Consider the following 22761-nt stretch of genomic DNA (forward strand, 5'->3'; position numbering starts at 1 on the left):
AAGATTACAGAGAGTTAAAAAGCACAGTATGCAGAGAGCGGTAACCACTGAAAAACTAAGAGGCTGTATTATCAACTCTACGTGAAAATTGATATAAATGAGGCTGCACGAAGTGGTAAAAGGTATTACAAGATAGACAAAAACCCAAAACATATCAGTGCAAACGATTGCAAATATCTTTTTAAAAATGTTATTTGCATGAACGAAATTTACAGGTCGCTCCCTTCTATATCTACAAAAACCGTCAGACAACTCCGTAAGAATAAGCACATCAAAACGTATCATGGGTTGTTTGTACAATACTTTATATGTAAACGATTCAATCAATAAAAATTGTGTAATTCCATAAATTCATATCGGAAACGGTTTGTATTGAGATACCCAGTTATATATACAGTTTAAAAGTATCTCAAAAGTATCATATGCATTCTCGTCTGACGAGTAGATAAGAGTAGTGACTGAATTTAAGCTCCTTGTCTTGGATACTCACTCCTCTATCCATACAGTTACTCTATCTCAGATCAGATATAGATAAGGAGGGAAGATAATTGCTACTTCACGCCTAACAAAGATATGTAACACACAAAGTCACATGTGACTAAAAGCCAAGATATTGCAGGGTTCTACATGACCAATCCAACGACTCAAGAGTTATACAGCTATTGTATTCATACCATAGTCATAGCCAATAGCACTCTGAGATATATAACGCGGGGTTCTTGATTGCTTGTCCATTGAAGGTAAAGTCGAATGCTTGGGGTAATTGAAACTCTACTGTTTGAGGCATTTCTATGAAGTAACAATTGTTGGTATCCAATGTCTGCCCCGACGTAAGCCGATTGATAGGTTTGTAAAAAAGACGACCAATGATAGAGTTAGCGAATTGCGTGTATGTAGATTCATATGCTGCTACATGTCTCGAGTCAAGGATGTTAGAAATATTAATTAAAGTTTGATTGCAAATAAAACTGTTGTGACTATAAAATACTCTCTCCAGCCATACAGTTTTACTGCATATGACATTAGTAATTAACAACTTAAATGAAATTGCATCTGCTTCTGCGCAACGGCTTTAATACGACATTGAATTCAGTCATACGGCCGAATGTACTGACCAAAATATAATGGTCATCCAGATATCTACATATATAGAATTCATTGACCTCGACACATTTATGAAATGTTATGTAAAGCAAATAAAATCTTAAATTATTTTTAAACAAAAAAATAACTCTTGGGCTTACAGACATTAGAAAGAGACAAATATTAAATACTGGAACTAGATAATTAAGACGAATGATTTGTTTACCTTAAAAACAGTTACATTATCATACTAGTATCTTACAAATAAGACGTAATATCGATTGTGGACATATGATGAACATATTTATTGAAACTAAATTGCTTAAGTCGCATTAAATAAATCCAAATGATCGTGAAACGAACCAATATAACTGATAATAAAGTTTTAAGCATGCTAAAGCGTGTTTTTACCAATCGTGTATACACATAATTGTTTCTTACAATCAACAATATTTTGGTGAAATTATCATAATGGCCATGATGACGATGATCATTATCATCATCATTGTCGTTTTCATCATTATGATCATAATTAGTTATTAGCTAAATTCTCCTTCGTAATATAGCTAGAGTAAGGATGACAATGCTATGTTCAGCGTATTTTTTTTAAAGAGCCTCGGAAGGAATGAATGAATTTTGACATCACAGATGAGTATTTTGTTAAATCTGTATATGTATTAGATGGTTTTGTATGAGTACATATATAGAAAAAAAAAGTAATTAAAAGTGCAACATGGATGAACCCCAAATGATTTGTTTTTTGCTGAAAGATATGAATCGTGGCCAGCAAGTACGAACATAAGAAATATCCATATAGTTGTTACATGCATCTATTTCACACCATCAGCATATATATATGAAGTTACTTCCGGGCTAATAATCTTAGTGACGTACGTCCGCTTCCAATATAATATAATTTGCAGCCCATCGAACATATTGATGTAAATTTGTGTGCGGTTTGGCCTATCTTTGTACTGTCTGTTTTTATGGATTTTTATTACTTTAATCCTTCCGAATTAACGTGACATTTGAAAAATGATTTGGTTCATACATTTATGTCCTTAGGAAATCTTACATTATTCCGTTTTATTTAGTCATGCGGCTTATGTCACAGTGTGCTCTTTGTATGACCACAAAGTCATTATTGTCACTGTTTACAGTATAGTTATCACAAATGTGACTGTCTTGTACGAGATAAACTGAATTTCGGTTCAGTAGAATTTATCTTGCTCAATGCATTTGCCCTTTGATCTAAGTAAAAGTGGGTTAGTTAATTTTACTGAACTAGGTAGAATTGACTTACAAGGATAAGAGTCTGTATTAGTCTCTTTTACGAGCCATCTTGTCATGTTCAATGCGTGCAAAAAGAAAGATTTTTTTTCTAAGAGTATAGTCTAGTACCTTCTGATAAGGATCTGTTTTTCTGTACTCGAGGATGACTTGCAGTGAAAATAAGTCATGCACTTTCAATTATAATTTTAATTGATTGGGGTTTCTTGTCGGGTAAAAGTAATGCTGAAAATATATTTTACTTTACTCTCATTGTGTACATTATCACTGGGCCAAAAGTACGGAAATAGTATACACCAGTTATTCTTTTTTTTGTACCAAGTTTAACACTTCATATCGTATGCTGGAAACTGATGACAGAAAATGTTCAGTATGTACATGTTGAATATGAATAAAATACGTTGTTAGGACAAAATATATTTTATATTGAAGACTTGCTGCTTGATATTTTTGACGAAAATTGCACAGGCGATCGACGCTAATATTAATTTTAAGGAATTTATAAAGGTCTCTTAAAACGATAAGCATGTGGCATGCAAGGATGTCGCAGAAAAAATTGAATTGTTGTTTCGTTTGAGTGCATCATACAGATTTATCAAAGAAATTCATACAATACTACAAATGTTTTCGGAGACATGTGGAACATACTAATCAAATTGATGAGCTCGGGGATAATCTTAGAACTGAAACGGAATGTCTAGGCAAAGCTTATGAGCAGACAAAATTAAAAATGAATATGATACAGTGAAAGAAAATATTGAGTTTCAGAAGCTGAGCTAATCACAAGCTACAGCTATTGCGAACTAGGATTGTCAAATAAATGTCTGAGGTTATTAGCGCGTTATTATGGCCACATTGAACGAATCTGAAACAGCCGTTAATGCTTTTACTTTGGATAAACGTTTTTATCCATTTCCACTATCCCCACATTGCCAGCATGGACACGACAGTCAACATGGATGAACCCTTAATAATTTGTTGTTGCTGAGAGATATGACTGGCTCAGAATAGGTATGGCACTATGTATGGATAAAGAATCCGGCCCAGCAAGTACGAGGATTTGAAATATCCATGTAGTTGTTGCATGCATCTATTTAACATTATCACATGCGCACTGACCATCCTCTTTACTGTGGTGGGATTATTCAAATGAACAGAGGACAATATTGACTGTATATATTAAAACATTCTTAAATTTACTCCACTGCAACGAAAGATGAAAGTCCTTTATGTCATCAAAGCGATATTGGAAAATCTTAAACGTTTAAGTGAAAGATGCAAACGAGTCTTACGAACGAGCAGTACAAGTTACTGAACAAATCCCATCAAGGTTTTGTTCTACAGCAGTTATGTGTGACGGGCAAAATAAGCTACCAATGATGTATCGTGGCAAGGATTCGGTTGGTGTGTTTCTTAGATTGACTGAAGTTACAGGAAACCAAATTCAACAGCAGTTCTAGTCACCAGCTGACATGACTATGACGGGTGATAACATTTGCGAACCTTTGCGCAAGCACTCATTGCTCGAATTGTGAAGGAGGTTTAGCTCGACCAATAAAATTGTTCATGACTATTGTCAGTAGTTAATGGGGCCACTTTAGCGTCAATGGAATTAGCATTACCAAAACCCCTGGGCCACTTTGGCGTCAAAATTTATAGCTTCAATGGGAATTAGCATTACAAGACCCCCCTGGGTCACTTTAGCGTCAAGACTTTTCAGATCACACTGGGACACGTTTAGCGTCAAGGGGAATTGAACATTGGACGGTGTCATGAGGTTTGTAGGCTCAAAATCTTTTATATGGTGAAATGTATTTGTAAGGACTAAGGCTTGATAGTCCCATACATACAAATATACAGCTAAACACACAAAAAAGTGGACAGAAGTGTTCTTACGAAAGACACACAGATATAATAGAGACTTAAAAAAGAAAAGTCTATTGTTTGGGTTCAAAACATTTATTCAAGTATATACGTGGGCTCTCTGGCCTGTGCTTTGGTCTGAGCACTATCTATTTGATGCATAAACATTTGGACATGAAACGAACCTGTTTACAAGTTGTTTAGTTCTTGGTTCTAGTAAGCTACTGTTTAAAATTAAAGTTCACTCCTTTCTAAAATCACTTCATGTGCATCTTATTTACATTTTATGTTCATTTATAAGAAAAAGCTAAAAGAAAGGAACAACCAATCAAATAGGACAAAATTCATGTTTCTCTCTACATCCGACGCACACGTTGTTAAAAATCTGGTCAGCTACCATTTGTGTCCCAGCGTAGATGTTTCCTATCACTAACTCCAGTTCATTAGTAAATCTGCTGTTATGTCCATCGTGCTAGGTACACTTATCGGTAAGCAGATCAAGTGCAGTCATAGTCTTCTTCTCTTGGAGGTACAACGTATGGCATATGAATGGTCTCTTTTCCATCGGTGATGTCAAATTGTTCACTCATCGTCTGCACGCCTCTATAGCCCTCAAAAGTTTGGAATCAGTTAGTTCTGCAGGCGTGCTAAACCCCAGACATACAGGCGAGTTCAAACTGTCGTGATACATAGATAGGCTCAAACGACCTCGATCATTGACTTGGCAATGACATTTGAGTTCCTCTAACAGTCAGTCAAGTAGGTCTGTAATGAAACCTGCTACATCCTCGTCTGGAACGTCAGACGCGAAGTCTTTAAATTTCACCGTGTAGATGTAAGTTGTCGTCCTAAATTTTCTCGAGGTCGCTGTCTGAGTCATTAGGATTCTAAAATACTAATTGAGGTCTACTGAATCAATTCCCTTCTTGGACGCACGATTCTGTGACGGTATGGTGGTGAAAGAGGTCAATGATGTTTGTTTTTTGTCTTTTTTCATCTGCATAGAGTGATTCATCTTTCTCGTCGCTTGTCCCTTTTTGTACCAGGGAATATCAGCATGTCCATAAGGTAAAGTCTTGTGGTCTGAAAGTTGCACTGATCGTGCGTAGTTTGTCATGGCGTTAGTACATAAACAAATAAGATGTGGTATTACATTGGTTATGTAATTGTGAGGCATAGCATCACACCCTAGATTATCGTAGGACTTGAGACTTACGCTTGATACTTGCTGTTTGAAAGGATTCATTTTTTTTCGATCGACGTTGGAAGTGACAATGAACTATCGATCTTGGACGTTATCCCTTTTTATGTGATGACCAATATCGACGTGACCGTACGGAAAAGTGAAGTGATCGAGAAGTCTCTCTCGCTTCTGGTACAGGATTTGGTACAGCTTTTCCAAGGGTCGACTGACGATTTGGTGAGTGGGTAAACGTACAACCTTGTTCGGTTCACGAGTGGTAACTTTAACGTTTTCATTCTCTCCAGATTGCAAGGCTTCTTTCAATACGCCAAAGTTCACCACGCGACTGTTCAGTTAATTGAGAGTCAATCCTTTTACTTTACAAGCGGTGTGCACTTCTCCTTGTGGGTCCCAGTATTCGTATCCGCAATTTTTTGGACCGCCACTAGCAAAACTGAGAATACTGTTGTCGGGGTGTTCACCCGTCAAGGCTCATAAACGGTCTCCTTCGATGTTAGGGTGACGTTGACACAGGCGATCGATGTAGATGCAACTGTCCGTGTCAAAGTACAGGATGCGATCACTTAACAGTTCTAAAGCTTAGTACAATTTTAAGCGAGCATGGCCTGTCAGGTCAGCCACAATGATGACATTTCCAAATTCGTTGGCGTGTACAAAGTCCAGTTCTTCTTCGTTAATTGACTAAGATCAAAACCTATCGAAAGAAGTCCACGTGTTTCATGTATTTTGTTTTCTCGTGAATCATCTGGAAGTACCGGGAAGGTTCTGTCCAATACACGGTCGTTGTGCCATTTTGCCACACAGGCAATTTAACATCACTTTGACAAACGATCGACTTCCTTCGTTTTTCTCATTGTCTTCTAACGTGATGCCTACCTTCTGTCAGTCTTTCTCTTTGAATTTCATTTGGTCTTCGGGAGTAATGGCTACAGGAAGGATAGCCGCTGGATTCTTGTTTCAATTTCAAAAAGAGATCCACGTAGTCTGCAAAAATGCCTTTCTGAGTCTCGTCTCATTTGTGGTATTTTTGTGTCTTGGGAAAGTCGCAAATTTCGTACACTTCTATTCCATGTCCAGAGCTTTGAAAAATTCCACGCTGACCCACGTTCCCGTCAAGGCACCTTCCTCCTGGGTGTGCTGACAAGGTTGGTCTTGGTTGCACCTTTCGGCACAAGTACGGCCCAAGGGAAACATCAGTCATGGCAAAAATCGGTTGGAGGCAAGACTTTGCACTTGATCAATCCTTCGTATTGTCGAATGTTGTCCAAGTCAGTGTGTTCCGTCAGCAAATACAGGTGCCCTGTATGAAAGCGACAATATTTGCACACGTAAGGATACAGTGTACACACGTCCAAGTATTAGATTTCTTCTCCTTTCTCCTCGCTGGCTTGGTACAGCAAACAGGTGCATTCGTCCGTCCTCCGTACAAACTGTCTCGCGGGTTCCGTGGGTCGACCAGCTTGTAACTTTCTACGATGCGTTTAAATTCGGGATAGGTTTTCAAACGGTGATCGTATTCGTGTTCCCACATTTCCACCACTTGGTATCCTTGCTGTTCTAACTTCAAGCATTGCTGACAAATGGCATCGTACAAGTCTTCCATGGTCCGTTGTAAAAACTGATTTTTGGTGTCACGTTCAGGGTAGCAGAGGGGACATCTGTGAAAAAAGCAACCGTTAAACTCGTACACGATCTTGGGGTTTTCTAAGTCACTGCCATCCACCGAATAAGTTCCGATGATATTTTCGCCTCCTCCGTTGGGGGCGTGAAGAATCCATTTGTCTTTCTTGTCGCACAGGTAATATAGCCAGAGTAGGACTTTGACCGAGTATTGAAGTTTGACCAAGTTGGTCGTTTGAGGACTGATGACAGCCAGGGTATTTTCGGGCATGAATCATTCACGGTACACTAAGGAACACGCTTTGGCAATGGTGCAGGCTTCTTTCAAAGGATCGATCCCTCCGTGTTCCGTGAACAGTTCTCGAAATTTTCCACAGCAACGTCGTAAAATGTCCACGATGGAACGACAATACTTTAACATTTCTTCCTGAAACTGGAAGGGGTCCGAAAGCTTTTCATTGTTCGGTACGCATGTTGTCGGGGTCGTAGTCGTGAGCCATAGGCAAATGGGGTAGAACAACGAGCTGATTGGCTTGGATATTGAAAAAGTGAGGAAAATAACCTTTGGCCATTTCTGTCATTCCAAACGTTTTAGGCATTCGACTCAAAGGCATGGCCAAATAGCTCATCGAATCTTAAACCGTACTTGTCCCGCTTGCATGGAAATGATTTTTGCTCCGCTCAAAGTCACTTTAGGACGTTCGGTGCCTTGTTCCGTATAGTATCTCAAAAGGAACTGTCCATCATATCCCGAGAAATTGTGAGCCATCACTGTGGCATGGCGATGACAATCTCCGTAACATTCAATGTCCACTTGGCTCCACGTCTCGTCGATGGTGTCTAAGCTCCATTGGGCGAATTCGGCTAGCGTGTTCGCTCCCCGAAATATTTTTTTTCCCTTCCTCCAGGAATCTTACTGCAGTGAGTGCAATGACTAAAGATAAGCACTTGGATGAACTTCTCGCACTCTCGATGAGCCACTCAGAAATTAGGAATGTGAAAGCCAGTCTCTTGCATGCATTCGAAATCAAAAAAGATGAAATTTCCTTTCTTCTGATCATCTTCCTCCTCTTGGTGTTTGGAATGGTATTTTTGAATGTAGCATTGATGTTCCAAGTCCACGATTTGGTGACAAATGTGACATCGTTTCTTTCCTCAACATACGTGCGTCTTGGTGCTATTGGTACGTATGCCTTGTTCACAAGTAAGGCATAATAGCAGGAGTTGACAAGTACTTTTCCGCTGTGGACCTAGCGTTTTTAGATGCTGTTGGTAACAGGTAGGGCTGACAAAAATGTGCTGACAAGCAGGTCAGTGCACTCCTTGTTGTCCATCGTCTAGACATGGTTTAGAGGCCAAACATCCTTTGCATTTCGATCCACAATCCTTGTGTTTCTCTCCATTGTTATAGCCCTAGTCACATTTCTCACAGTAATATATGTATCCCAGGAATCCAGTGACACTGGTAATGGTATCGAAATGTTCATTGTGATGATAGACGTGAATGTATTTTCCGTCCTTGAAATAGTTGCATCGAAACAACAGAGGTCCACGCACTTCTTGTGGTTGCACTTTCAAGGTGTAGCGTGGAGCTAGGACATCTTGCAATTTTTGCATTTTAGGAATGCCACAGGGTGTGTCTTTGGATAGCCGTGCTTGCTGTAACATGAGTTCTGCTTCACTTCGTTGTTTGTCTCGGTCCGATTGTTGATTAGTTTTCCAGGCTCTTTTCCATTCTACCGTGTCGTTCTTGTCGGCATAAGTTCGTCCTGCGACGATGGCACGAGCTAAACACGTCTGGTCTTGAAGTTGTTTATTTGGACGAGGCTCTTTTTGGTGCTGCGAAGGTCGTCCACCAATAACACTTTTTTGACTCCTGTCCCTTGGGGAAGAAACATGTGGGTCATAAACAGTGTCAAGTTTCCATCGGTGATGTAAAACTTGTAATTGGATTGTTGCACGTGTTGAATCTTGTCGATGTCTTTGGAAGGTGTCAATTCTGCTGGGATGCTAAACGGGATCCAAACGGATGACTTCAAACTGTCGCGATGAATGGAAGATCTCAAGCGATAGTCTTCTTTGGCTTCACATTGTCGTTTCAGTGTGATTAACAAGAATCCCACACGTCGGTGATGAACTTTTCTGCTTTCTCCAGCGGTACGTCGGACTTAAAATCTTTAAACTTCACCGTGTAAGTGTAAGCCATCGTTCTAAAATTTCTAGAGGAGCGCAATTCGTTTTCTCGAATGTGGTAATACTTTTCGGGTGATACTGGTGAACTTTATTTTGGAGTAGGCTCTCTCTGTCTGGTCACAGACCTGGAAGGGTTTGGTTCAGTTTCGCTTATGTCTTCAATTTGAGCGAACACTTCTTGTCGTGTTTGGGGCAATACGTCACCTCGCTGCCTCTTATGTTCGTCTTCTCTCACTGAAATCGTGCATTCATTTCATCTCGATTGCTGATTCAGAAATGATTTAACCTAGTTCGTTCTCTCCAAATATAACCTCTCTACCTCTTGTTGTCATCACGACCTGGTATATTTCACAAGGCAAGTGAAAGGCAAACATAAGAACTCAACGACAGCGGTGCGTCTTAAACACCTCATGCATGTTGACGACCCTTCGATTCAAACCACGAAAGAAAACAGTTGCAAGAAAAAAAATAGACACTTGGTGTCCTCAAGAGAGCTAGACACGGCATTGAGCCGTTAGGACACGTTCGTACTCCAGAAAACCACGCTACTCGACAATGATGTTTCCTTCTCTCAGTCACTTTTACTTTGTCGCTGAGCTCGATGTCTACCAACCCTGTTTTAACGCAGGTTTTTCTTCATCTGATATTTTAATAAAGATACTAAACCCATTTTTAAAAGAATAACCCTTTTTCGACAGCAACGCCGGCGTCCCCTCTTGCTGTCACCACTGTTGCTGCACAAAGGTGACCTTTCCTAAGACCAAAGTATGAGACAGAGAAAGTAAGTTGTGAAGTTTAGTGGCTGTATCTAAACAACAACTGTCCAGCCCATATTTTTCACTTCCGTTTGTGATAATGACTTGTGATACTTCACATTTTCTAGAGTGGAAATCTTTACAAGCTGTAATAAAGTTATATGTCTGGCTTTTGACACTTGCACAAACTCATCACTTTATAAGTGTCACGAGAAAATTGTATGTCCAATTTTCACCATTTACCGAAACACGCACACATTTGCAACGTGCCCAGAAATCTGTACTTATTTTTTTGTGGATATCCCACATACAAGTCTAAGCGTGTATAGCTAGTTAAGAACTTTAGGAATATCCCCTCACTTTTTCAGAATTACCAAAGCTTTTATGTATATTTTCCCTCTTCAACTCTTTATTAGTGCTTAGGTATGTATAAATAATTTTGAAAAAAATTTAATTTTGAATTCAGGTTTCTTTGTTTATAGTTTCTATTTTCAAGTTGATGGTGCATGGCAGATTACTTTCGCATACCTTCCCAAAGTGAGAGGCATTTCTACACGTCATTGCCTTTGTTCAATTCGGTTTTGTTGGTTAGTCATCGTTAACTTTCATTCTATTTTTTATATATGTATTTCTTTGTTATAGAAGATGTAAGATTTTTTAATGTTGTAACGGTATTTATGTTTAGTCTGCTCCAGATATTTTCTATTGCAGCAACAAAGTGCTTAAGTTCATTTTGTTTTCCTTCAAGCTCTACAAAAGGTACCATGTTTGTCTTGAAAGGGATTGAAACTCTAAGTTACGCGCATGTGAAGGAAAAAACCTTTATTATTACAGTTTGCTGTCTTTGTGTTCGTTCTAATCATGATTGCTTTAAATCTTTGCAACTGAGAGGTCATATTTCTTCTTATCTAAATGTATGCAACATCTTTGGAAAGGCAGCTTGAGTCGTCATCCTTGAGCTTCACTGAACTTTAGCTTCTTTAATTCATACAAACCCAAATTCACTCGTTTGAAGGGAAAAAACTGACACCCGGTACTTTAACACTTCTGTCTCTATTGATGTGAGTGTGCTTGTCAAAATGTTTGAGTGAGATTAAAAAAGTTTGTCAGTTTCAAAACGCGAACCAATAGTGTGGTTGTTTAATGTTTGATGTGGCAAGAAGAAATGGTACAATGCGCAAAAAAGGGATTGTAAGTTTACCCTCCAGTTTGTCTGCACTGCAATGGTAACAACGCTCTTGCGTTTGGCATTATTTTGCCACACTGCCTAAGAAAAAAAAAATGCATCACTCATCATAAACGATTTCATTGGCTATGCTTATTTTCTTACCTCGTTCGCTTCGAATTGATTTCAGTAGATTTTCGCGCAGTGACAAGATCGGTCGTGTGTTTTTAAAAAAAATATTTTTATTCTGCGGCTGGGCGCTGTACTCCTTGCCCTGAATTTACAAACAAACAATGTGTTACACATTGTAAATGACTTCATTGGCTAACCGATATTTTCCACCGTCTTAGCTTCAAATTGGTTTCAGTTGTTATTCGCACGGCGAGATGATCTGACGAGTTTATCTGTACCTGGCCACTAGTCACTTCACAAACAATAAAACTAAGACACTGTAACAAGATAACCGGGTGGGATTTTTGGACTTACAATAGAACACTTTTGATGATGATTTAAATACAATGTTTAATAAGGGATGAATGGAATGAGCAATTAATTATGAATATGTGCCTGTATATATAATCCAAATATTGGATTTAATTAGCATAAGAACGCACAGACTTAATGATGAAAAATACAATACATTAATTTAGCAAATACAAAGACAAGAGGTGAATGGCTCACAACGATTTGACAATGAAACGATGAATATAGTTTACTCAGGTAGTAAACGATGTAAAATTTTACTCGTGTAGTAAAATGCATTCACTCAGATAAAGCAATTATGGTTTACAGTCCAGAAAGATACACTGGGTTTTACAAACCCCAAAATTAGCCCATGGCTTACATATTACATGTACGGACATACACTCCGTCATCAGCACATTTTGTTTCAGCTCCACTGCTGCTACAGTTCAGCTTCACAGCTGCTACAGACGCTGGACACTCGGAAGCCTTCGAAACACTCGGAACGCTCCGAACATTAGACACTCCATACACCCCGGACATTAGACACTCTGGACACACCGGACATTAGAAACTCCATAAACACCGGACATTAGACAGCTGAAAATGTATCCAATACCATGACGTTATACACGGTAAGTTATATAGATCACATTATCAGCACAATAATTACAAAATGACAGGTTCAAAAATAAACCTAACCCTGCTCGATAAGAATCCTACTATATTGAACAGTTCTTATAACAAACATACAAAAATAAATGTGTTAATACAGTAGTTATAACCTAGACTATAAATTAATAAACTTACATACCTCTACAGCTGAAGATGTGCAAGTCCTTGAAGCAGACTGTCGGCTGACAAGACTTATCCTTGTTGTAAAGAAATTTACGTCCGGTGAGGTATTTATACACATGCATAGTCTGTGCATTGTATTCATACGGTTCGTTTCATTGAGAGTACGTCCCACGTGCGGCATGGGATGAATCGAGCTCACTATTTCGAAATACGACACGATAGACATAAATATAAATCACCCTCGGGTATCGTTGTACGCAACAAACGAAACCCGAGTACATGTATTCAATAAATAAAAGAATTTAATTCCGTGACAATACCTGCCCCCTAAAAAAGCGGGAACACTTTTAGAAAAATCACGGAATGTAAACAATTGTTAAAACTTCCAATTTTGAATACTGAACGAAAATGATCTTCTAATTACAACATACTTAAAATCAGCATCCACATTTTCCGATCCTCGAATCGCCTCGATCCGGAAACTATACGGGTGCAATGAAAACGCCCAACATATCAATCTTGCATTGGCAACCATTGCTTTCTGCAAGTATAAGAGCGGTGGATGGTCCGTTTGCAAGGTAAACTCCCTCCGGAAAAGGTACGTATGGAATTTTCCTATCCCCCATACTAAGGCTAGGCACTCCTTCTCAATCATGGAGTAGTTTTGCTCCCTAGGGAGCAATTTCCTACTTGCATAAGCAATGGGCAATTTCATCCCCTCTTACTCCTGTAGCAAAACAACCCCAAGACCCGTATTGATCGCATCAGTATAAAAGTTTTGTTCAATTCTGGCAACTTCAAGATTGGTGCACTTACAAGTTTCTGTTTTAAATCATTAAATGCTTTTCTCGGCATACACCCCATGGAATTTTATTCAGTTGCCCTTTTCCTAGTCAAGTCTGTTAACGGGCTGGCGATAGCCGCAAAATTGGGGACCAATTTCCTGTAAAACCCAGTCAAACGATCTTCCTTGTTTTTTAGTTTCTGGTCTAGGTGCATCTCTGATTGCTCCTATTGTATATGGGTGAGGTTTCAACTAACCAAGTGAACTTGCGAGATGTCCCAAACACTCTAGGCTAAAATACCCTACACTACATTTGGTGGGCTTAGCTGTAAGATTTGCAGTGTGAAGTCTATCGAACATATCCTGTAATACCTTAACATGCTCATCCCATGTATGTGTGTAAACAAAGATATCATCTACGAAACTGGACGTTTACCATACCGTTTAAAAGTTGCAGCATGAGACGAACGCACCACGCACCGGCTTGACTAAACCGAAAGGCATAACTTTAAATTGATAATACTTTGGGAGTCGCGAATATCGTTAACTCGCGGATATTTTTATCATTTGGTATCTGCCAATATCCCTTGGTAAGGTGTAATTTGGAAATGCGTTAATGACCTGCCAACATTGAAAATATACTTTCCATGTCTGGCATTGGTTCTGCGTCGAACACGGTGATTTTGTTCAGTTGCCGAAAGTCTATGCAAAAACGGTTCGTCACGTCTTTCTTTCTGACTAACACAACGGGGGACGAGTACGGGGAAATGGAAGGTTCGATCACTTCCTCGTCTAACATTTTCCCCACTTCTTCTTTGATTGTCTCCCACACATTAAAGGATAATCGGATATCATTTAATCCTGATCGGCTCAGAGGTATTGAACTTGATCTCGTGTTGAATCAATCCAGTACGGCCCGGTTTGTCCATAAACACGTCATGGTATTGGGACAAAACCTCCAAGATCTGTGTACGTTGACCCACTGATAAATCCGGGATACATTGATATGGTCAATACTTTCTTTCCCTACGTCAATTGGCTATTCAAGGGGCATTTCTGTACTGGAGATGAATTCTGATTCGTCACACGACATATCCTTTATCACATCTACGCATACTACATTCGAGACCCCTTTATCAATTATTTGTCTAGATCTTTCTAAGTCAGTTTAACCTTGGGCCAATAACATTCCCGTAATACCTTAACCGTTGTTTTATTCATACTAAAATGACCTGCCATACTCGACTCGTGCGCCACCTTGAGTACATGTGACCTGGATTTCTGGGGAATATCTAGCTGAAAGAACTTCCTACCATCAGGCGTAGTACACTCTCTATACATGAAACAATTGCGATGTAGAAATCTAGAGGACCACCCACCCCCCGTTCTTATGCTTCCTCACGGTTCCCGATAATGCTTTCGCCGCGGTTGCACGTTGAGACGCGACACGTTCTTGCTCATTCTGAAATTCTTCGCGGGAGATATCAGTAATGGCTTCCGGTACTTTTAATTTACGTAAAGGTTTGTTATCTTCCTTTACCGGAACCCTAGTTTGCACTGCTTAGATGATCGGGAATCGGAAGTCTGACACGGTCGGGAGTCTAGATCATGGTACATTGCCAATCGTAAGTTCATAGATCGGGTCGGCTATGCACAACGGTTCCACGGTTCCGGTCAAGAAAGGTGTTTCGATAACTATCCTTGCGACAGGAAAGTTGTCAATTGTCTTGTCAAGTAGCAAACAAGGCGATTTGAACCGAATCAATTGATCATCGCGGACTAGGCTCCGTTTCACGACTACAGTAGTGCACCCTGTGTCTCGTAAACCAGTCACTTCTTGTCCGTTGACAGTGCCATTTACCGTCGGTACATGTGCCTCGGGGAAAATACAAGTGCCGATTGATTTGATCGCATCGCGACCGATTTCTGCACGCACCACTGTCTCGTACACCACTTCCTTCTTAGCTTGCTGGGAAATATTGAGTTTTCTATCTACATACCTTCTGTCTTCAATGGCCACAGCAACTCTCTGGACTGGTCCCTTCCGCTTAGGACAATTGAGTGAGATATGACCCCACTCCCTGCAAGTGAAACATTGCATGTCTTTATGCTTTCCCTGGTTATCCCTACCAGGTTTGCGAGGTTCCCGGGTTTTCTGGTCCTTGAACTGATTCCCACCTTTGTTGTCTAGCGTGATGACGTTCTGTGAACCTCCCGGTGCTTTAGCGAATAAATCCACCTTTGTGGCCATGTCATATATATTCGTGAAGGACTTTTCCCTCAAGAACATATATAACTCCTTGCCACAAATTGCCAGTAGTTGGTGTCGAAGCAAGAAATCGATAAGACCCTCAAATGTCTTAACGACTTTACCACATTCCACGCATCGCTGCAAGTAATTGCACGTCCTACTGACGAACTGGGTGAATGTCTCGCCTCTCTCTGGTTTGCCTTACTTAAACTTTTTGCGAAACCCTTGCTCGGTTAGTTCGTATTTCTTCAGAAGTGTATCTTTCAACGCAAGATAATTCGGCGAATCGGCCCCAGATAAACGCGAATACATGTCTAAAGCTTTAGCTTTCAACAACGCTCTAAGATGAAGCGACCAATCTTCTTTCTTACATTTTTGTACCGCGGCGTACTTTTCGAACCTGTTTAGATAACTGTACATGTTATCTTTATCGTCTTCAAATGGGAGCACTTTTGGACCTCTGTTTAACATCATGTTCCCCCTCCTTAGTTTGCAATAGCTCAGAATTTCTTTGGTACTCCCTCTGCCTATTTCTGTCTTCCAGCTCAAAAGTTTCTAACTTTGTTTTTCCCTTTCTAACTTCTGATCTTCTATTTCTTTAAGCAATTATATCTTCCCCTTCTCTAATTCTATATTCTCCCTCTCTGCTTCCCTTTCCCATTCTATCTGTTTCTTTTCGGCCTGTTTCTAATTATATCTTCTCCCTCAAGGTCTACTGTTCTAATTATATCTTCCCCTTCTATAATTTTATCTTCTCCCTCTCAAAAGCCGAACTGTTTCCCCAGTTCTACAAGTTCTTTCATTGATCACAATTCAAAGGTTTGGTGTGATCAACTTAAAGTGCAGTATTATGCAAAATGGGCAATTATTACAACAAACCGTTTTTTCCTTCTCGAAAGGCAACAAAAACATGAAATTTATACAAAAAATAAAGTAATGTTATGTGTCTACTCAACCTCACTGTCTTGTCAAGAGCGTCTGAAACACAAAAGAGCATACAAATATAATGAAACAATATTAGTGTTCTGTTAAATCCGAAATGATCCCACTTCTGACATCATTTGCAACAAGATAACCGGGTGGGATTTCTGGATTCACAACAGAACACCTTTGACGATGATATAAATACAATGTTTAATAAGGGATGACTTGCATGAGCAATTAATTATGAATATGTGAGTAGCAGCAGGGAGGGCGAACAGCCTCTAATTGATTCACTCATATTTCGTCAAATTAAGCCTTCCTACAAAAAATCGTTAAAAAAGTGCGCATGTAGCGTAAAAACAACTTTGTTTACCCATTATCCCCAGTATGCTTTTTTTTCTTTGTCGCGTCGAAGGAAAAATGCGCGATTGTCGGGGACAATTTGGAGGCGCGCCCTCCCAGCTGCTTCCTGCGTCCCTTTTCGAAAATCAAGGTTTGTATCGATGTACGAAAAAAAACATTTGCGTGTCTGTCATAAATTAAAACATTAAGTTAACAATAATGGCCAACATTGGAGAAGCACATTCCGCTAGATTAGCCAGACAGCGACTAGAAGCAATAAAGAAATATCTTCCCGTGTGAAATTCTGTAAGACAAAAATTACAAGCGCAGCAACAAGCATAAGTTGAATATGCAACAGACGTAGAACAATTATTTAAACCCGTTACAACAGCTACTGAAAAAGCTGCGGCGGTTACTGAAAGAGCTTTATTGGAGATCCTAAGGACGAAACAAAGGAAGGTATTCTTCCAATATTAAAACAGACCGCTGAGCAGACTGAAAAAATAGCAGTGAGAACTAAAACAACAAAAAATCTTTTACGAGACCTTCCAACTGACATAGCTGCAGCTCAACCTCCGTCCGTCGGCGAAGAAATACTTGAAGGTATTGGATAAATTCGTACTGAACTTGCATCTAAACCAGTAAAGGAAAATATTGGACTGATTGCAAAATTTAGGGAGGATTTTATCGAAGATATTAGAAATACTAAAGTAGAAAAATTGCCTGAAAAAATATTAATTAGTATATTTAATAAATCTAGTATCTTAAAACCCGGTTCTAAAAATGTAACTGATGATAGTCTTATTAAATGGATATATCGCATATATAAAAACAAAAAACAAGCCAGGGATGATGATTTAGAATACAGAAGTCTTGATGAAGAAGTAAAGAGACTTTATAAAGAAACGCTGAAACAACTAGAACAACAACAACTCTCCCAGCAGGAATTTCCATATCAACCTCCTCCACCTCTACAACAGATAGAACAACAACAGTCGTCTTCACCGCAGCAAAAGTTAATGTCGGAACTTAAAAGGTCTGAGGAGCTACTTAAAAAAGCAAAAGGAGAAAGATCACCCTTAAGACTATTTAAGAAAATAACAGAAGATGGAGCATTTGGCAGTGGTTTGGGAAGTGGTCTTACTTGTCCTAACAATATCATCAATGACGTATCACGGTTAGAAGTTCTCATAGGAGGAAAGCGAGCTGGGAATAACTCACCAGAAATAATTAATGAAGCAGGTGATATCTGTCAGCAATAATTTCAAGGTGGTATCATGGATGCTACTATATACCGAGAACTTATTGATGAACTCGCGGACGGTGTCAGTGGCTACTACAGCGATTAGTTAAATAAATAAGTAATTAAATAAAATTATCGTACACAATTCTCATCGTAGACCAGTCATAGTCAGAGTTGTAAATTCACAAGTACCCGTATACAGGATGACTTATGGAAATGGATTCGGTGATGTTGTTCGGGGCTTATTCGCGAGGATGGCTCCTAAAGCAATACCAATCGCAAAACAATTATCGATGAAAACTATTGACGTTATTAAATATAAAGCTACTGGCGCTGTTGGTAGCGCTGCCGGTAAAGCATTCTTGGCAATTAAGGATAGACTAGCATGATTAACAAGCAAACCTCAAAGAGGCTCGCCTCCACCGGTAAAATTACCAGCCACCGCAGACATGACTGCAAATGTTAGTAAAGTAATAAATGAAGCCGCAAATCAAAAACTAGCAGCGCTGATAAATCAAGGGGCTGAACAAATAAACACAAGTCTGGTGGCGGAAAGTGATCTTCGTTTTAGACGATAACTTTTATAATAAAATATTTAAACGGGAATCCGACCCAGCATTCGACATAGAAGAACCGGTTCTTAAAAATGAATCAATGCGTGATTATCAGTATTATTCTTATGACCCACGAGAACCAAATAAACAAGGACGAATTGAATTACAGGTTCAGGATACAAGTATATATTTTTACCCGCTGTAGCATTTATTGAAGTAGAAGGTGAAATTATAAAAACAGATGATACAGTATACGGACCTGAGGTTGAAATCGTTTTTGTCAATAACGGAATTATGGCCTTGTTTAGTAGCGCCATATATATGATTGAGGAAAACAAATGAGTCAATTGAAAATAATGTCGATGTTGCTACAACAATAATTGGTCTAGCAAGATATTCTGATGATTATACAAGATCAGCTGGTCCATCAATTATGTTTGCCAAGGACACTTCTGATTATCCTAACAGTGATCAGTACAATATTAGACGACCAAAAAAGCTTTGCCAACAACGCTGACGCTGATGTGGCGCCGGTGGTTCATGGTGCTAATACAGAATTTAATTTAGGTTTCGCTACACGTAGATTAATGTTGAGCGGGGATCGTAGAAATTTTTCTTGCGCCATTCCGCTGTCGCATATCTTTGGATTTTGCAGAGATGTCAAAAAGGTAATTTTCGGAGCAAAACATACGGTCGTGCTTCTTAGAAAAAAATGGCGATAATGATGCTTTATGGCGACCCCTAGGTGACGCTGGTAAAGTAAAAATAAAAAAACTATCACTGTGGATGCCGGTAATGACTCCGGCAATTCCTGAAGAACAGCGACTGCTTTCTTTTATGGATCAAGGTGGCAAATTGTTGTTATCGTGGCTTACAACAACTACAGATAGTATTCAAAGTGATAATAATGGTTTATTTACATGGCATATAGCATCACAACAGGGGGTTTCCGCGCCGCGACATATTTTCATTGCTCTTCAAGATGTTACACGAACAAACTCAAAAACACGGAGTCACATTGATATTTGACAAACTCGGTGTCTCAGAAATTTCTTTAAGAATAAACGGGCATCAAGAACCATCTCAGAACATACTGTTAGATCTTGATAATAATCATGTTGCACGTGCATATCAACGATTGACGAAATATCTAGCGCGTGATCTAAATATCGATACTGGTTTGCAAATATCACAATTGAATTTTGTGGCACATTATCCAATCTATTACTTCTCACTAGAGCATCTTGATTTAACTAAACAGTCTGTCGTTGATGTGCATTTCAGAGCTAATGTGAAAAAAGCGGCTGTAACCGACTACAGAGCAGTCGCAGTCATACTCAGCGATAAAGCAATGTTAATTGAAGGTGCTGGCGGCCGAATGAGATTCGTTGACGCACCAGTAGAAAACATGTACACAATTAGATCAATCTCGTATTAAATAAAATGTCATAAAGTCACGTTAATGTCACTCTGACTTCTGGTCAGGCGAAAAAATTACAATCAAAAAACGCGAGCACATGTGGGGCAACGATAACACTAAAAAATTACTGGCGGTCCAAACAAATTATCTTTGACTAAAACACAAATTAATCATTTCAATAAAGCAAAACAAGCAAAAACTGGGGTTCAACTTAGTTTTGCTCCAAAATCCGTCAAAGACATGATTAAAACCGGTGGTATATTTCCTCTTCTCGCCGCGATACCAGCACTGATAGCTGCTGCTACCCCCAGCTGTCGCTAAGGCCGCCGCATTAGGAGCTGTTGGAACAGCTGCTGGAATGGCACTGAAGAAAGCCACAGGAAAAGGATAAAAAAAAGGACGCGGGTTAAGACTTCCAGGAACTCCGCCCTCATGGTACCCAAAACGGTTCTAGGTTTTACACAATGTCAAATGTTGATTTACTCGATGCTGTTAAAAAATTAAATATAAAAAATTTCAGAGGCGTTTTTATGAGAGATCAGTTACCACAACAACCGAATAATCCAGAAACTGGAATTATTAATCTTGATAACAGTAACGGTCTAGGAACTCACTGGGTTGCTTACGCGATACGTCCACGTGGAATTATCTATTTTGATTCGTATGGGTTTTCACCGCCAGTTGAATTTCTAAAATATACAAAGACATCCCATCGAAAGTTTGGTACTCAACGCTACCAACACAAACACAGACCGATCCTCCGATATGTGGTCATGAAGTATTAAATGTTCTCACGCGATATCAAAATCAATCAAACCACCTCACAAAGTCGTGCATGAGTATACCGCGGGTCAATTTAAACAGTTTCCTATCAAATAATGGTTGATATTTACGGAAGATCTCTTCTCAACAGAAATGTGAAGCGCACCGATATAGATTTATCAAAATATGCGACCAAAGATGAAATCGGCAATCATTTAAGTCTGACCGGGATAGACCCAGATGAGGTTGTTATTTTTCAAGACCGACACGGAAAACTAAAAACCAGCGATATCAAATGGCATGAAATAATTCGTAGGGTTATTGGAGCTACTCCGTGTAACATCCCTGTGTTCACTGAGAGCGGAAAAATCAAAGATTCATTTATATCAATTGCGGAATTGCGAAATGAAATGCAGAAAGCTGCAGGGGAACGCGTAAAAAAGACCGGCGACACAATGACAGGTGAACTCAGCATGAAAGGAAACAAAATAGTGGTTTTAAGAGATCCAACATCCCCGGAAGATGCCGCGACGAAAAATTATGTTGACGCCGTTGACGGTAAACTATCCACGTTGCGGGACGAGTATGATGTTCACGTAAACGCGTTTGCAAATCTTCGCAGAAACTTTAGAAACATTTATGAAACCGGAGAGGAATTCTTTGGTACTCCGCACACCATTGACATAAAACTTTCTGATATCAAGACCAACATTGACACGATTAAACAAACACAGCAGGATATCGTAAGTGGGATTCCTGAGATCGTTAACAAAACCAGTTTGATTAAAATGCTATCTGGAATTACTCCCGGGCATATTACCAACATAGTATACACGGTATCATCTGGATTTGCAACATGGTCTAAACAAAATAATACTATCAAATATACCGCAACAGTCACTGGCGTGTATAGACTGTCTGTGTTCAGTGCTGCGCGATTTGAGATATTTACAACGTATCCCTGGTGACATTCCACCGACAAGTATTCCGGGGTTGTAACTATCATATTAAACAAGGGAACCAAAGAAACATTTATACTGGAATTAAGAAATTAACCGCAACATCTTACTGGTGGTGTTTGGAATTTGTAGCTGAAACACCTCAATTGGTTACTGCGTAAAATAATAAATGGCGTTAGATGCGCAGCAATATAGATACGATCAAGTACGCGAATGGCAATCAGAGTTAAAAATACTATTGACAAATGCACAATAAAAGTAAAAAAAAATACAAGTGACGTGTAATTATCCTAGACACAATAGTATACTCAGTGTCCGCGTTAGTTGCATCTACTGGAATATTATTATCAACGCTAACACCAGTGACAACTGCAATCGCGGTAACAATTACAGTTTCAACATTCACGACAATTGCAGGTGTTGCTAATATTATCGCGAAAGTCTGACTATGTCACTGACAAACAGTCATATCACGAAGTTGAACCATCATGCAAACAACGCTTAAATCTACTAAAAAGGGCAACATTAGGTAGTGATTTTAGATTCTTCACTAAAGACAATATTGGTTGGGTTTTTGTTTATATCGATCTTCTAGCTGAGGAACTAAAGATATTATTATTGATTTATCTGATATTAAGAATATTTTTAAAGAAATTAATCAAGAACATAAAACACAACTACAGCAGCTACGGCAACACTTTCAAGAACATCTTTTTCATAAAGCGCTACGCAGCGTAGTCATCAAACGCATAGAAATATTAAATCAGTTTGTATCCGACATGGAATATTTTAACCAGCGATTAATTCAGGCGATAACTGGTGGCTTTAAACAACAATTTTCAACTGCATATTCGCTAACAGAAGCCACTCTGCCAAATTTTAAACTTCCTGGGTATAACGCAGACGAACTAAAAAAATCAGTCAGCGATCTCATCAATGACTTCTTTGATGACATGCTCGCACAGCACAGACGATCACTTCCACCGGCAACTATCCTCAGACATAACAATGACCCCGAAGGGCAAGGCCGACATGTATCTCCGGGCATCGTAAATATAACCGATGTGGTCGCGGTCAATCTTGTGTGTG

The sequence above is a fragment of the Sinohyriopsis cumingii genome, chromosome 12 (genome assembly GCF_028554795.1).
Source record: "Sinohyriopsis cumingii isolate HCF-2022 chromosome 12, ASM2855479v2, whole genome shotgun sequence".
Lineage (NCBI taxonomy): Eukaryota > Metazoa > Mollusca > Bivalvia > Unionida > Unionidae > Sinohyriopsis > Sinohyriopsis cumingii.